This window comes from Salvelinus sp. IW2-2015, linkage group LG14 (assembly GCF_002910315.2).
Source record: "Salvelinus sp. IW2-2015 linkage group LG14, ASM291031v2, whole genome shotgun sequence".
Taxonomy (NCBI): domain Eukaryota; kingdom Metazoa; phylum Chordata; class Actinopteri; order Salmoniformes; family Salmonidae; genus Salvelinus; species Salvelinus sp. IW2-2015.
This window is the reverse complement of record NC_036854.1, coordinates 3,341,105-3,358,478: the sequence shown is the minus strand read 5'-3', so window position 1 is coordinate 3,358,478 and position 17,374 is coordinate 3,341,105.

Genomic DNA, 17,374 nt, shown 5'->3' with positions numbered 1-17,374 from the left:
TTTATGTCTGGTGTTCTATGTTGTCCTTGTTTTGTATTTCTATGTGTTTGGCCTGGTATGGTTCCCAATCAGAGGCAGCTGTCTATCGTTGTCTCTGATTGAGAACCATACTTAGGTAGCCTGTTCCCACCTGTGTTTGTGGGTGGTTATTTTCTGTTTAGTGTTTGTTGCACCTTTCAGAACTGTTCATTGGTCGTTTTGTTGTTTTTGTTCGCGTGTTCATCTTTATTAAAAGGTATTATGGATACGTACCACGCTGCACTTTGGTCCGATCTTGACTACTCCTCATCCGACGAAGACGAAGAACGTTACACCCTCCCATCTCTCTCTTAACACCATCCATTTTTTTATTTCTATTTGCCACAAAAGTTCTGAACCTTTCTATTCTCATAGTTTCAACAGATTGTAAATTAACGATAAAATGTTTTGCTAAAAGTATTATTATGTTATTGATCGATTGAATATGACTTTTCAAATCACCCAGTAGTGCTATCTGCAGAGTTAGCTCGAAGTAAATGTTGCACTTCTTCAAGCTAAAACTTTTAATTTGGATCTATACTCTAGCATTTTAGATTTGAGATCAAATGTTTAATATGAGGCGACAGTACAGAACATCACCTTTTATTGAGGGTATTTTCATACATAGCTGTTTAACCATTTAAAAATGAAAGCATTTTATGTATCTAGTCCCCCCATTTGAAGGTGTCATAAGTATTTTAACGAATTCACTACAGTGTATTAAATTTGGTTAACAATGTCGTACTTGGTCCCATATTACACAGCCTGGAGGTCTGTTTTGGGTCATTGTCCTGTTGAAAAACAAATGATAGTCCCACTAAGCGCAAACCAGATGGGATGGCGTATCGCTGCAGAATGCTGTGGTAACTATGCTCATTAAGTGTGCCTTGAATTCTAAATAAATCACAGACAGTGTCACCAACAAAGCCCCCCACACCATCACACCTCCTCCTCCATGCTTCAAGGTGGGAACCTCATATGCAGAGATCATCCCTTCACCTACTTTGCTTCTCACAAAGACACAGCGWTTGGAACCCAAAATCTCAAATTTGACTCATCAGACCATAGGACAGATTTCCGCCGGTCTAATGTCCATTGCTTGTGTTTYTTGGCCCAAGCAAGTCTCTTCTTTTTGTTGGTGTCCTTTAGTAGTGGATTCTTTGCAGCAATTTSACCATGAAGGCCTGATTCACGCAGTCTCCTCTAAACAGTTGATGTTGAGATGTGTCTGTTACTTGAACTCTGTGAAGCATTTATTTGGGATGCAATCTGAGGTAGAGTTAACTCTAATGCACTTATCCTCTGCAGCAGATGTAACTCTGGGTCTTCTTTTCCTGTGGCGGTCCTCATGAGAGCCAGATTCATCATAGCGCTTGATGGTTTTTGCAACTGCACTTGAAGAAACTTTCAAAGTTCTTGAAATGTTCCGTATTGACAAACCTTTATGTCTTAAAAGTAATGATGGACTGTCATTTCTCTTTGCTTATTTGAGCTGTTCTTGCCATAATATGGACTTGGTCTTTTACAAAAAAGGGCTATCTTCTGTATACCACCCCTACCTTGTCATAACACAACTGATTGGCTCAAACGCATTAAGAAGGAAATAGATTTCACAAACTAATTTTTAACACGGCACACCTGTTAATTGAAATGCATTCCAGGTGACTACATCATGAAGCTGGTTGAGAGAATGCCAAGAGTGTGCAAAGCTGTCATCAAGACAAAGGATGGCTACTTTGAAGAATCTCAAATATAAAATATAGTTTGATTTGTTTAACACTTTTTTGGTTACTACATGATTCCATATGTGTCATTTCATAGTTTTGATGTCTTCACTATTATTCTACAATGTAGAAAATAGCAAAAAAAAAWWACAAAATGGAATGAGTAGGTGTGTCCAAACTTTTGACTGGTACTGTATGTTTGATATTTTCTCAATATATGTTCAATTCTTGATATGCTAGGAAGTGACCTTGTCTCAGTATAACATGCTTTAATATTATTGCGTATTTTCCTGGATTCACACAAACTGGGATAGAGCCTAAATTACAGTAACAGAAAGTGACTAGACTTGTTTTTATCCCAGCAGTCTTCCATGTAGGATTCAAATGTTAAGCTACTGTATGCTAAGCTATATGGTTATTTGTGAGATAAGACTCTCCACAGCTCAAACAGTCCCTGTGGGGAAACAGAAATCATCAAAACGGTCACAGTTGAATGACTTGACCTATCCCACATTAATATGTTTGTCAGTCTCTTGGAGTTTCTTACAATGTTCTCTGTTAAATACCACATCAAACCAAACATTGTGTTTTCAACCTCAACAGTGAATCTTAAGAGTAACCGGGTGTGTCCACCAGCAAGTGATAACTCCGCTCATTTTCAACGGAAGGAAGTTGTTCGCTCTGAAGTTAAAAACAAGGCGAGAGAAGCTCTCCGAACACAGAGTGAACAGGGCAGGGCTTTATTTGGGGAAAGCTATCATGACTCGATTGACCTATCAAAGCTCACTATAGATTCCAGCCCTACTGGATTGGCTGTTGATACCTAACACTACATAGCATTCTGTTGGCTTGCTAGCACACATATGGAAAGCAACTATGGGCTAAGGTAGTGTGGCTAGGCAAAGCATCGCTTGCTAGTAGATATTGGCTGTAACTCTCTCTCTCTCTCTTTCKCCATGTGTAGTGGTGTAATACTGCAGTATCAGCTTGTGTGAACAGTGCTGTAATGTAAAAATCACATCCACTTATTTGTGGAAAAAATGTGTTTTCCGTGCTGAAGCTGCAAGGTTGACCCCATTGTAGAATCCAACCACTCTCCCCTCGACTCCCTCTCCCCTCCTCCTTCCCCCGGCATGTCTCCCTCACCTCCCTCTCAGTTCTATAGAGAGACACCCATGTCGATCTCCAAACGAATGGGACTACCTGTGGAGACCTGAGGAAATGGACTTGTTAAAAATKGTGACTTTTCATTTTTACATTTCAGCTCTCAACACAAAGACTTTCAAAGTCCAGCCTTCTTAAAAATATATCACAGCCTGGTATGTGTCCTGTGAGAGGAATATGGGTTTTGAAGTAAAAGCATCGAGAGGGGGGGGGGTGGAATCAAAATCAAAGTCAGAGGATTGTTAGTCAAGAATAAATGTTAAATAATGGTGTTTTGACTGTACAAATGTTGGGCCCTGGGTTGCTAGGAAGGTTAGAATAATCAATTTTCTTAATGGTAAACGGAAATGTATATCAGTGGCGRCCGCTGATTGTCTGAATACCCGGGCCGCTGATTGTCTGAATACCCGGGCCGCTGATTGGCTGAAAGATTACCGGTTGTGTCTTTAAGGATATATATACAGTGATTAGCGGGGGAGTGGGGACCACCCCCTCTGACAGCTTGCACATTATTAGAACATTTGAGCATTTGGGTTTGGATTCATTGGAAGCTGTAGAAACGATTTGCAGACATTAATGATCCATCTATACTTTATCTGTAATGTAGGAGTTGAACGTGAATGAATTTGCAAAAGCAATTTGAATTGATTAGTCAATGGCTATCTGGGAATTTAACTTTAATTAACCTGAACGTTGGTTCATATAGGTTTAATATAGGAAAGTTTAAAATGTCTCATTTAATTGGAAGAACCTGCAAAGGTATGTTCAACAATTTAACTTATTAAATTGAATGAGAGAATGATATCCAATCAATTGAGATTGTCTGGATTATCATAAGTGTAACCAGTAGTTCAAATGTTAGGGTACATTCACCACTAGGGTTACTTATCCCTAATGCCGAAGCCACATGGGATTCCCGCGAAGGCGGGACTTCCTTCAGTACTGGGTAGTACTGAATGAGCTATGCAAAATAGAATTTTACTGATTAATCAATGTTAATGACAAATCAAACCTGTGTAGGCTATTTGGGTACTAAACTTTAATTAATGAGAGCGTTGCTGTATCAAGTTTAATTTAAGGATTAGCCCCTTTTTTTAAATTTTCACCTAAAATGACATACTCAAATCTAACTGCCTGTAGCTCAGGCCATGAAGCAAGGATATGCATATTCTTGGAACCATTTGAAAGGAAACACTTTGAAGTTTATGGAAATGTGAAAGGAATGTAGTAGAATAAAACACAATAGATCTGGTAAAAGATAATACAAAGAAAAAACCAACCGTTCTTTTGTATTTTTTGAAATGCAAGAGAAAGACCATCATGTATTATTCCAGCCCAGGTGCAATTTCAATTTTGTGTGTGTGCAAAGTTTAAAACTGATCCAGTGAACCATTGCATTCCTGTAAAATTTTTGTATCAAGACTGCCCAAATGTGCCTGATTTGTTTTTTAATAACTTTTCATGTTCGAAATTGTGCACTCTCCTCAAACAATAGCATTGTATTATTTCACTGTAATAGCTACTGTAAATTGGACAGTGCAGTTAGATTAACAAGAATTGAAGCTTTCTGCCAATATCAGATATGTCTATGGTCCTGGAAATGTTCTTGTTACTTACAACCTCATGCTAATCGCATTAGCCTACGTTAGCTCAAACGTCCCGTGGAAGGGACACCAATTAATGTGAAAGTTTAAATTGTCTCATTTGTAGAAACCAATCCATTTGATATTATTTTAAATGTCCATTTGAAAAAGGTAAGTCTGGCAATTTTAATTATTAGTTCAACTGAATGAGATATCCAATCAGTTGAGATTGGCTGGAAATCATGAGTAACCACTTGTTAAAAACTTCTTGTCAATAGGGGGCGCTGTTTCACTTTGGAAAAAATCGTGGCCAAATAAATTAAACGGCCTCGTACCTGTTCTAGATCATACAATATGCATATTATTATTACTATTGGATAGAAAACACTCAGAAGTTTCTAAAACTGTTTGAATTATATCTGTGAGTAAAACAGAACTCATTTGGCAGCAAACTTCCATACAGGAAGTGAAAAATCTGAAAACGAGGCTCTGTTTCAGGGCCTGCCTATTCAACTGGCTTTTATTTATCGATATGTAGCACTTAATACGCCTTCCACTAGATGTCAACAGGCAGTGGAAGGTTGAATGGGGTGTCTAGCTTGATCTGAGGCCGAATAAGAGCTTTTGGAGTGACAGGTCAGCCATTTTGTCAGTGTTCCACGGCGCGCGAAGGAGCTCCACATTGTGTTCTGAAAAGCGTTCGGTATACACGGCGAATATCTCCGGCTCTGATTTTATTTGATACATATGAGAAAAACATCATAAAGTACGATTGTCAACCGAGTTTGATCAGTTTATCAACTTTATGGGACTTTTGAATTTTCCGATCTTTGCGCAAGAAGAAGATGGGAATGTTCGCGCCACATGGCTAGCCAAGGTTGCTAATTCGACAGAAGAAATGGACATTCTAAAACCAAACAACGATTTATTCTGGACCAAGGATCCTTGCACAACATTCTGATGGAAGCTCAGCAAAAGTAAGACACAATTTATGATGTTATTTTGTATTTCTGTGGAATATGTAGAATCCAACAGGGCGGAGAAATGTGAGCTGTCTCACAATAATGCATTTTGTAGTTGTAGTAAAGTTATTTTTTAAATCTAACACAGCGGTTGCATTAAGAACCAGTGTATCTTTCATTTGCTGTACAACATGTATTTTTAGTAAAGTTTATGATGAGTTCTTTGATTAGATTAGGTGACTGTCCAAAATATCTCCGAGATTTTGGTGAATTGTTGCTACAATATTCACAATGTATAATCACGATTTGCAGCTCTAAATATGCAAATTTTCGAAGAAAACATAAATGTATTGTATAACCTGATGTTATAAGACTGTCATCTGATGAAGTTGTCCAAAGGTTAGTGATTCATTTTATCTATATTGCTGTTTTTTGTGAAATCTATGCTGGCGGTGGATAAATAGCTTTGTGGGTTTGGCTATTGTGATGAGCTAATATAATTCTATATTGTGTTTTCGCTGTAAAACACTAGAAAATCGGAAAATATTGGCTGGATTCACAAGATGTTTATCTTTCATTTGCTGTACACCATGTATTTTTCATAAATGTTTTATGATGAGTATTTATGTATTTCACGTTGCTCTTCTGTAATTATTCTGTCTGCTTTAGTGCTACTTGTGATGGTGGCTGCAATGTAAAAACAGGATTTGCAGCTATAAATATGCACATTTTCGAACAAAACATAAATGTATTGTATAACATTATGTTATAAGACTGTCATCTGAAGAAGTTGTTCTAGGTTAGTGATTATTTTATCTCTATTTGTGGGTTTTGTGAAGGTACCTATGCGGTGGAAACATGGTGAAAATATGACGTTGTGTGTTTGGCTATTGTGGTTAGCTAATAGAAAATACATATTGTGTTTTCAATGTAAAACATTTTAAAAATCGGAAATGAATCGCTGGATTCACAAGATGTTTATCTTCATTTGCTGTATTGGCTTGTATTTCATGAAATTATATAATATGATATCCCTGTCCCGTTAGGCTAGGCTATGGAGTCAGCTTTTTTGATGAGATGCTCCCGGATCCGGATGGGTATGAAGTAAAGGCTAACCTGTTCTGAAACGCTGGAGACAGAAAGAGCACGTTTGGCCCAACACCTCTATTTTCTCAAAATTTTTATAATTAGCTGGATTGTTATCCAAGTACTATACATTTTATCACTAACTTTACCAACTCATAAGCACCCTGACGTCATCAGAACGCGACACCGGGACAACTTCAATGGGCAAACACACACAACCAATAATTCCTGTCTACAACTCCCCTGTTGTATAACATAATCTGGGTGTACAATGCAATCTGCTTTTCCATTTATATAGGCTGAATCAATCAAATGCCTCATTCTATCTTAGATTCCTCACACGGAGCATCACTATGTCATGTCGTTGTCTATCATTAAATGTGAAGACTGTACCACTCAAAGTCAATTCTTTGTAGAGCCACCTTTTGCAGCAATTACATCTGCAAGTCTCTTGGGTTTGTTCTATAAGCTTGGCACATCTAGCCACTGGGATTTTTGCCCATTCTTCAAAGCAAAACTGCTCCAGCTCCTTCAAGTTGATGGTTCCACTGTGTAAAGAAATCTTTAAGTCATACCACAGATTCTCAATTGAATTGAGGTCTGGGCTTTGACTAGGCCATTCCAAGACAATAAATGTTTCCCTTAACTTCTTTGGTATAGGGGGCAGCATTTTCACTTTTGGATGACTTTCGTGCCCATAGTGAACTGCCTCCTACTCTGTCTCCACATGCTAATATATGCATAGTATTATTATATTGGATGGAAAACACTCTGCATTTTCTAAAACTGTTTGAATGATGTCTGTGATATAACAGAATCTAATGGCAGGCAAAAACCTGAGAAAAAATCCAAACAGGAAGTGAAAATTCTGAGAGTGGTCGTTGTTAAAGTCATCGCCTATTCAATTCCTTGTAATATATGGATCTGTTTGCACTTCATACGCATTCCACTAGATGTCAACAGTCAGTAGAACGTGAATGAAGCTTATGCTGTGTTGTGGACCGGATGGGTGGGGAATGAGTCAGTGGTCTGGCAGATTGCCAGTTCTTGGTCACGCACTTTCCTCTTTATATCGTCTTGCGTTCCATTACTTATAGAGACTGAAAAGAATTCTCCAGTTGGAACTCTATTGGATATAAATGATAACAACATCCTGAAGATTGATTCTCTACTAAGTTTGACCAGTTTATTCGACCTGGAATATAACTTTTTTAAGTTTTCGTCCGACGTTTGCCTGCATCTGCGCGAGCGTTTGAACACGTGGACTACACATGCTAGCAAAATTAGCTAATTGGACATAAGTAATGGACATTATCGAAACAAACAACGATTTATTGTGGAACTAGGATTCCTGGCACTGCATTCTGATGAAGATAATCAAAAGGTAAGGGAATATTTATGATGTAATTTCGTATTTCTGTTGACTCCAACATGGCGGAGAAATGTTATTACATCTGAGCGCCGTCTCAGATTATTGCATGGTGTGCTTTTTATGTAAAGTTTTTTTTAAATCTGACACAGCGCGTTGCAAGTTTATGATGAAAGTATACCACCAACACCACCAACTCAAAGAAAAATTCTGCCATTTTTCCAGCCAAAGAGAGCAGTAACAAAAAGCACAAATAGAGATAAAATGAATCACTAACCTTTGATGATCTTCATCAGATGACACTCATAGGACTTCATGTTACACAATACATATATGGCTTGTTCGATTAAGTTCATATTTAATATCCAAAAACCTCAGTTTACATTGGCACCATGTTCAGAAATGCCTCCAAAAATATCCGGAGAAATTGCAGAGAGCCACGTCAAATAACAGAAATACTCATCATAAACTTTGATGAAAAGATACATGTTTTACATAGAATTAAAGATACACTTGTTCTTAATGCAACCGCTGTGTCAGATTTCAAAAAGCTTTACGGCAAAACACAATATTCAATAATCTGAAAACAGCGTTCAGCCACAAAAGCAAGCCATACAGTTACCCGCCAAATTGTGCAGTCAACAAAACTCATAAAAAGCATTATAAATCTTCACTTTCCTTTGCTGATCTTTCTGCCAACTCCCAGGACTCCCACTGTCACGCCTGACCTTAGTTCCTTGTTTATGTCTCTATTTTGGTTTGGTCAGGGCGTGAGTTGGGGTGGGCATTCTATGTTTTGTACTTCTATGTGTTTGGCCTGGTATGGTTTCCAATCAGAGGCAGCTATCAATCGTTGTCTCTGATTGAGAACCATACTTAGGTAGCCTGTTCCCACCTGTGTTTGTGCGTAGTTGTTTTCTGTTTGTGTGTCTACACCAGATAGAACTGTTTCGTTTGTGCCGTTTTGATAATTTTTGTTCTAGTGTTCGGTTATAATAAAAATCATGGACACGTACCACGCTGGACCTTAGTCCTCACCTTCTTCCACCGACAGCCGTTACACCCACTTCCACAAGAAATGTTCGTTTTGTTCGGTAATGTCCATAATTTATGTCCAATAGCAATTTTTGTAGCGTGTTTGTTAAACAAATCCAACGTCAGGAAGCGCGTTCACTAAAAGCTGACGAAATGTCCAAAAGTTCCGTAACAGTCAGTAGAAACATGTCAAACGATGTATTGAATCAATCTTTAGAATGTTTTTAACATAAATCTTGAATAACGTTCCAACCGGAGAATTACATTGACTTCAGATGAGCGATGGAACAGAGCTCCCTCTCATGTGAACGCGCATGGTCAAAGAATAGTCAGGTCATGGCAGACCTGACTAATTCCCCTCTCATTCGGCCCCCTTCACAGTAGAGGCATCAGACAAGGTTCTACAGACTGTTGACATCTAGTGGAAGCCGTAGGAAGTGCAAACTCATCCATATCTCGCTGTGATTTCAATAGGATCTTGGTTGAAAATCGACCAGCCTCAGAATTTCCACTTCCTGTTTGGATTTTTTCTCAGGTTTTTGCCTAATATGAGTTCTGTAATACTCACAGACATAATTCAAACAGTTTTAAAAACTTCAGAGTGTTTTCTATCCAATACTAATAATACTATGCATATATTAGCAACTATGACTGAGGAGCAGGCCGTTTACTCTGGGCACCTCTGTGCACCTTTCATCCAAGCTACTCAATACTGCCCCTGCAGCCATAAGAAGTTAAATTGCAGGTTGTAATGCAACAAAATAGGAAAAACGCCAAGGGAGTTGAATACTTTTGCAAGGCACTCTAAACGCCTTTTATGCTTGGTTCGAGGCAAGCAACACTGAAGCGTGAACGAGAGCACCAGCTGTTCTGAATGACTGTGTGATAACGATCTCGGTAGCCAATGTGAGCAGGACCTTTAAGCAGGTCAAAAATCACAATGCCGGTGGGGCCAGATGGATTACCAGGACGTGTACACAAAGCGTGTGCTGACCAACTGGCAAGTGTCTTCACTGACATTTTCAACCTCTCCCTGAGTCTGTAATACCAACATGTTTCAATTAGACCACCATAATCCCTGTGACCAAGGAAGTGAAGGTAACCTGCCTAAATGATTACCGCCCTGTAGCACTCACGCCGGTAGCCATGAAGTGCTTTGAAAGGCTGGTCATGGCTCACATCAACCACATCCTCCCGTATACCCTAGACCCACTCCAATTCGCATACTGCCCCAACAGATCAACAGATGACGCACTCTCAATTGCAGTCCCCACCGGCCTTTCCCAGGACGACAGAGGCAGAGAAAAATACCGTTTACAGGGAATTTATTCTTCCTTAAAGCAACTAACTTTGGCCTTCCAGATAGCCTGAGTACACGTATTTCTCATTTGCCTGAACGATAGCCTGTCAGCCTGAGTATGCGTGTGCCGAGCCTTTCGCCAAATGCAATTCTTGAGGTGGACTAACTCTGCAAGATCACGGTCGAACCAGGGGCTGAACCTGTATTTAATTATAATTTTCTTTATGGGGGAGTGTTTGTTAACAATACCACTGAAAATATAAAAAAAGAATGTCCCAGCGTCTTCGACAGAGGGGATCAAGCTGATTCTATACCATTTTACAGAGGCCAGGTCATGAAGGAAGGCTTGCTCATTAAAGTTTATGACAAATCAGGACAGGTCGTTTCACTGAGCAACCATTACGAACACAGGCTGTAAAACAGTGATCACTAAGGTCATTACAGAAAACACCAGACTGATACCTATCAGGATTATTTGTGAGGATAACATCAAGAGCATATTCTGGGTGTTTGAAGTCATACCTTGTGGAATTGGTAACAATCTGAGAAAGATGTAGGGAGTCCCATTGCTTTAGGACTTGGTCAGGTGGTTTAAGCATGTCCCAGTTTAGGTCAACAAGCAGGACAAATTCAGACTTGGTGTCGGGGCCAGGAGAGAGCTTAGGGCAGGTAGGGTACATGCCGGTGCTGATGGAGGACGATAGTACCCAGCAACAGTCAACAAAGAGCTATTTGAAAGTTTAATGCTTAAAACCAGCWAATCAGATTGTTTGTGGACAGACTTGGTGGAGACAACCGAGCACTGAAGGTGATCCTGGGGTACCTGTACCAGACAGGGGGAGACAGGTACCTGTACCAGACAGGGGGAGACAGGCCAGGGCAGACAGTGAACAGAGAGGGGTGCATGTGATGGAGGTACCTGTACCAGACAGGGGGAGACAGGCCAGGGCAGACAGTGAACAGATCGCCAGGTGGAAACCAAGCAGCAGCGCAGCAGGCAACGGGAGTAGGTATCACATCCACTTTGTCAATCCAATCAAAGCTATTGTATATATAACGTGATTTGACATAATTTTATCACTGTCTTGCCTTCTGGCCAAGCTGCTCTCAATCTTCCTTTACTGATTTGCTTCTTAATTAGTTCAAGCTAAGGTTTTCTCCTCTTACGGGGCACCATTTACAGTTGAAGTCGGAAGTTTACATGCACCTCAGCCAAATACATTAAAAATCATTTTTTTTTTATTCCTGACATTTAATCCTAGTAAAAATTCCCTGTCTTAGGTCAGTTAGGATCACCACTTTATTTTAACAATGTGAAATGTCAGAATAATAGTAGAGAGAATGAGTAATTTCAGCTTTTATTTCTTTCATCACAGGCCTCCTTGCTCTTATTTCTTTGTAGGCCTCCTTGCTCGCACACACTTTTTCAGTTCTGCCCACAAATGTTCTATAGGATTGAGGTCAGGGCTTTGTGATGGCCACNTGAGCTAATATAATTCTATATTGTGTTTTCGCTGTAAAACACTTAGAAAATCGGAAAATATTGGCTGGATTCACAAGATGTTTATCTTTCATTTGCTGTACACCATGTATTTTTCATAAATGTTTTATGATGAGTATTTATGTATTTCACGTTGCTCTCTGTAATTATTCTGTCTGCTTTAGTGCTACTTGTGATGGTGGCTGCAATGTAAAACCAGGATTTGCAGCTATAAATATGCACATTTTCGAACAAAACATAAATGTATTGTATAACATTATGTTATAAGACTGTCATCTGAAGAAGTTGTTCTAGGTTAGTGATTAATTTTATCTCTATTTGTGGGTTTTGTGAAGGCTACCTATGCGGTGGAAACATGGTGAAAATATGACGTTGTGTGTTTGGCTATTGTGGTTAGCTAATAGAAATACATATTGTGTTTTCAATGTAAAACATTTTAAAAATCGGAAATGATCGCTGGATTCACAAGATGTTTATCTTTCATTTGCTGTATTGGACTTGTGATTTCATGAAATTATATAATATGATATCCCTGTCCCGTTAGGCTAGGCTATGCTAGTCAGCTTTTTTGATGAGGATGCTCCCGGATCCGGGATGGGTATGAAGTAAAGGCTAACCTGTTCTGAAACGCTGGAGACAGAAAGAGCACGTTTGGCCCAACACCTCTATTTCTCAAATTTTTATAATTAGCTGGATTGTTATCCAAGTACTATACATTTTATCACTAACTTTACCAACTCATAAGACACCCTGACGTCATCAGATACGCGACACCGGGACAACTTCAATGGGCAAACACACACAACCAATAATTCCTGTCTACAACTCCCCTGTTGTATAACATAATCTGGGTGTACAATGCAATCTGCTTTTCCATTTTATATAGGCTGAATCAATCAAATGCCTCATTCTATCTTAGATTCCTCACACGGGAGCATCACTATGTCATGTCGTTGTCTATCATTAAATGTGAAGACTGTACCCACTCAAAGTCAATTCTTTGTAGAGCCACCTTTTGCAGCAATTACATCTGCAAGTCTCTTGGGGTTTGTTTCTATAAGCTTGGCACATCTAGCCACTGGGATTTTTGCCCATTCTTCAAAGCAAAACTGCTCCAGCTCCTTCAAGTTGGATGGGTTCCACTGGTGTAAAGAAATCTTTAAGTCATACCACAGATTCTCAATTGGATTGAGGTCTGGGCTTTGACTAGGCCATTCCAAGACAATAAATGTTTCCCCTTAACTTCTTTGGTATAGGGGGCAGCATTTTCACTTTTGGATGACTTTCGTGCCCATAGTGAACTGCCTCCTACTCTGTCCCACATGCTAATATATGCATAGTATTATTACTATTGGATGGAAAACACTCTGCATTTTCTAAAACTGTTTGAATGATGTCTGTGAGTATAACAGAACTCATATGGCAGGCAAAAACCTGAGAAAAAATCCAAACAGGAAGTGAAAATTCTGAGAGTGGTCGTTGTTAAAGTCATCGCCTATTCAATTCCTTGTAATATATGGATCTGTTTGCACTTCATACGCATTCCACTAGATGTCAACAGTCAGTAGAACGTGGAATGAAGCTTATGCTGTGTTGTGGGACCGGATGGGTGGGGAATGAGTCAGTGGTCTGGCAGATTGCCAGTTCTTGGTCACGCACTTTCCTCTTTATATCGTCTGTGCGTTGCCATTACATTATAGAGACTGAAAAGAATTCTCCAGTTGGAACTTATTGGATATTAAATGATAACAACATCTGAAGATTGATTCTCTACTAAGTTTGACCAGTTTATTCGACCTGGAATATAACTTTTTTAAGTTTTCGTCCGACGTTTGCCTGCATCTGCGCGAGCGTTTGAACACGTGTGACTACACATGCTAGCAAAATTAGCTAATTGGACATAAGTAATGGACATTATCGAAACAAAACAACGATTTATTGTGGAACTAGGATTCCTGGCACTGCATTCTGATGAAGATAATCAAAAGGTAAGGGAATATTTATGATGTAATTTCGTATTTCTGTTGACTCCAACATGGCGGAGAAATGTTATTACATCTGAGCGCCGTCTCAGATTATTGCATGGTGTGCTTTTTATGTAAAGTTTTTTTTAAATCTGACACAGCGGTTGCAAGTTTATGATGAAAGTATACCACCAACACCACCAACTCAAAGAAAAATTCTGCCATTTTTCAGCCAAAGAGAGCAGTAACAAAAAGCACAAATAGAGATAAAATGAATCACTAACCTTTGATGATCTTCATCAGATGACACTCATAGGACTTCATGTTACACAATACATATATGGCTTGTTCGATTAAGTTCATATTTATATCCAAAAACCTCAGTTTACATTGGCACCATGTTCAGAAATGCCTCCAAAAAATCCGGAGAAATTGCAGAGAGCCACGTCAAATAACAGAAATACTCATCATAAACTTTGATGAAAAGTACATGTTTTACATAGAATTAAAGATACACTTGTTCTTAATGCAACCGCTGTGTCAGATTTCAAAAAGCTTTACGGCAAAACACAATATTCCAATAATCTGAAAACAGCGTTCAGCCACAAAAGCAAGCCATACAGTTACCCGCCAAATTGTGCAGTCAACAAACTCATAAAAAGCATTATAAATCTTCACTTTCCTTTGCTGATCTTTCTGCCAACTCCCAGGACTCCCACTGTCACGCCTGACCTTAGTTCCTTGTTTATGTCTCTATTTTGGTTTGGTCAGGCGTGAGTTGGGGTGGGCATTCTATGTTTTGTACTTCTATGTGTTTGGCCTGGTATGGTTTCCAATCAGAGGCAGCTATCAATCGTTGTCTCTGATTGAGAACCATACTTTAGGTAGCCTGTTCCCACCTGTGTTTGTGCGTAGTTGTTTTCTGTTTGTGTGTCTACACCAGATAGAACTGTTTCGTTTGTGCCGTTTTGATAATTTTTGTTCTAGTGTTCGGTTATAATAAAATCATGGACACGTACCACGCTGGACCTTAGTCCTCACCTTCTTCCACGACAGCCGTTACACCCACTTCACAAGAAATGTTCGTTTTGTTCGGTAATGTCCATAATTTATGTCCAAATAGCAATTTTTGTAGCGTGTTTGTTAAACAAATCCAACGTCAGGAAGCGCGTTCACTAAAAGCTGACGAAATGTCCAAAAGTTCCGTAACAGTCAGTAGAAACATGTCAAACGATGTATTGAATCAATCTTTAGAATGTTTTTAACATAAATCTTGAATAACGTTCCAACCGGAGAATTACATTGACTTCAGATGAGCGATGGAACAGAGCTCCCTCTCATGTGAACGCGCATGGTCAAAGAATAGTCAGGTCATGGCAGACCTGACTAATTCCCCTCTCATTCGGCCCCCCTTCACAGTAGAGGCATCAGACAAGGTTCTACAGACTGTTGACATCTAGTGGAAGCCGTAGGAAGTGCAAACTCATCCATATCTCGCTGTGATTTTCAATAGGATCTTGGTTGAAAATCGACCAGCCTCAGAATTTCCACTTCCTGTTTGTATTTTTCTCAGGCTTTTGCGCTAATATGAGTTCTGTAATACTCACAGACATAATTCAAACAGTTTAAAAACTTCAGAGTGTTTTCTATCAATACTAATAATAATATAGCATATATTAGCAACTATGACTGAGGAGCAGGCCGTTTACTCTGGGCACCTCTGTGCAACCTTTTCATCCAAGCTACTCAATACTGCCCCTGCAGCCATAAGAAGTTAAATTGCAGGTTGTAATGCTACAAAATAGGAAAAACGCCAAGGGATTGAATACTTTTGCAAGGCACTCTAAACGCCTTTTATGCTTGGTTTGAGGCAAGCAACACTGAAGCGTGAACGAGAGCACCAGCTGTGTTCTGAATGACTGTGTGATAACGATCTCGGTAACCAATGTGAGCAGGACCTTAAGCAGGTCAAAAATCACAAATGCCGGTGGGCCAGATGGATTACCAGGACGTGTACACAAAGCGTGTGCTGACCAACTGGCAAGTGTCTTCACTGACATTTTCAACCTCTCCCTGAGTCTGTAATACCAACATGTTTCAATTAGACCACCATAATCCCTGTGACCAAGGAAGTGAAGGTAACCTGCCTAAATGATTACCGCCCTGTAGCACTCACGCCGGTAGCCATGAAGTGCTTTGAAAGGCTGGTCATGGCTCACATCAACCACATCCTCCCGTATACCCTAGACCCACTCCAATTCGCATACTGCCCCAACAGATCAACAGATGACGCACTCTCAATTGCAGTCCCCACCGGCCTTTCCCAGGACGACAGAGGCAGAGAAAATACCGTTTACAGGGAATTTATTCTTCCTTAAAGCAACTAACTTTGGCCTTCCAGATAGCCTGAGTACACGTATTTCTCATTTGCCTGAACGATAGCCTGTCAGCCTGAGTATGCGTGTGCCGAGCCTTTCGCCAAATGCAATTCTTGAGGTGGACTAACTCTGCAAGATCACGGTCGAACCAGGGGCTGAACCTGTATTTAATTTATAATTTTCTTTATGGGGAGTGTTTGTTAACAATACCACTGAAAATATAAAAAAAGAATGTCCAGCGCTTCGACAGAGGGGATCAAGCTGATTCTATACCATTTTACAGAGGCCAGGTCATGAAGGAAGGCTTGCTCATTAAAGTTTATGCAAATCAGACAGGTCGTTTCACTGAGCAACCATTACGAACACAGGCTGTAAAACAGTGATCACTAAGGTCATTACAGAAAACACCAGACTGATACCTATCAGGATTATTTGTGAGGATAACATCAAGAGCATATTCTGGTGTTTGAAGTCATACCTTGTGGAATTGGTAACAATCTGAGAAAGATGTAGGAGTCCCATTGCTTTAGGACTTGGTCAGGTGGTTTAAGCATGTCCCAGTTTAGGTCAACAAGCAGGACAAATTCAGACTTGGTGTCGGGGCCAGGAGAGAGCTTAGGGCAGGTAGGGTACATGCCGGTGCTGATGTGAGGACGATAGTACCCAGCAACAGTCAACAAAGAGCTATTTGAAAGTTTAATGCTTAAAACCAGCAAATCAGATTGTTTGGGGACAGACTTTGGTGGAGACAACCGAGCACTGAAGGTGATCCTGGGTACCTGTACCAGACAGGGGGAGGACAGGTACCTGTACCAGACAGGGGAGACAGGCCAGGGCAGACAGTGAACAGAGAGGGGTGCATGTGATGGAGGTACCTGTACCAGACAGGGGGAGACAGGCCAGGGCAGACAGTGAACAGAGAGGGGTGCATGTGATGGAGGTACCTGTACCAGACAGGGGAACAGGCCAGGGCAGACAGTGAACAGATCGCCAGTGGGGAAACCAAGCAGCAGCGCAGCAGGCAACGGGAGTAGGTATCACATCCACTTAGTCAATCCAATCAAAAGCTATAACGTGATTTGACATAATTTTATCACTGTCTTGCCTTCTGGCCAAGCTGCTCTCAATCTTCCTTACTGATTTGCTTCTTAATTAGTTGACGTTCAAGCTAAGGTTTTCACGTTCCGTTTTTGTATGTGTTAGTTGGTCAGGACGTGAGTTTTGGGTGGGCAGTCTATGTTTTCTGTTTCTATGTTGGTTAATGGGTACCTAATATGTTCTCAATTAGAG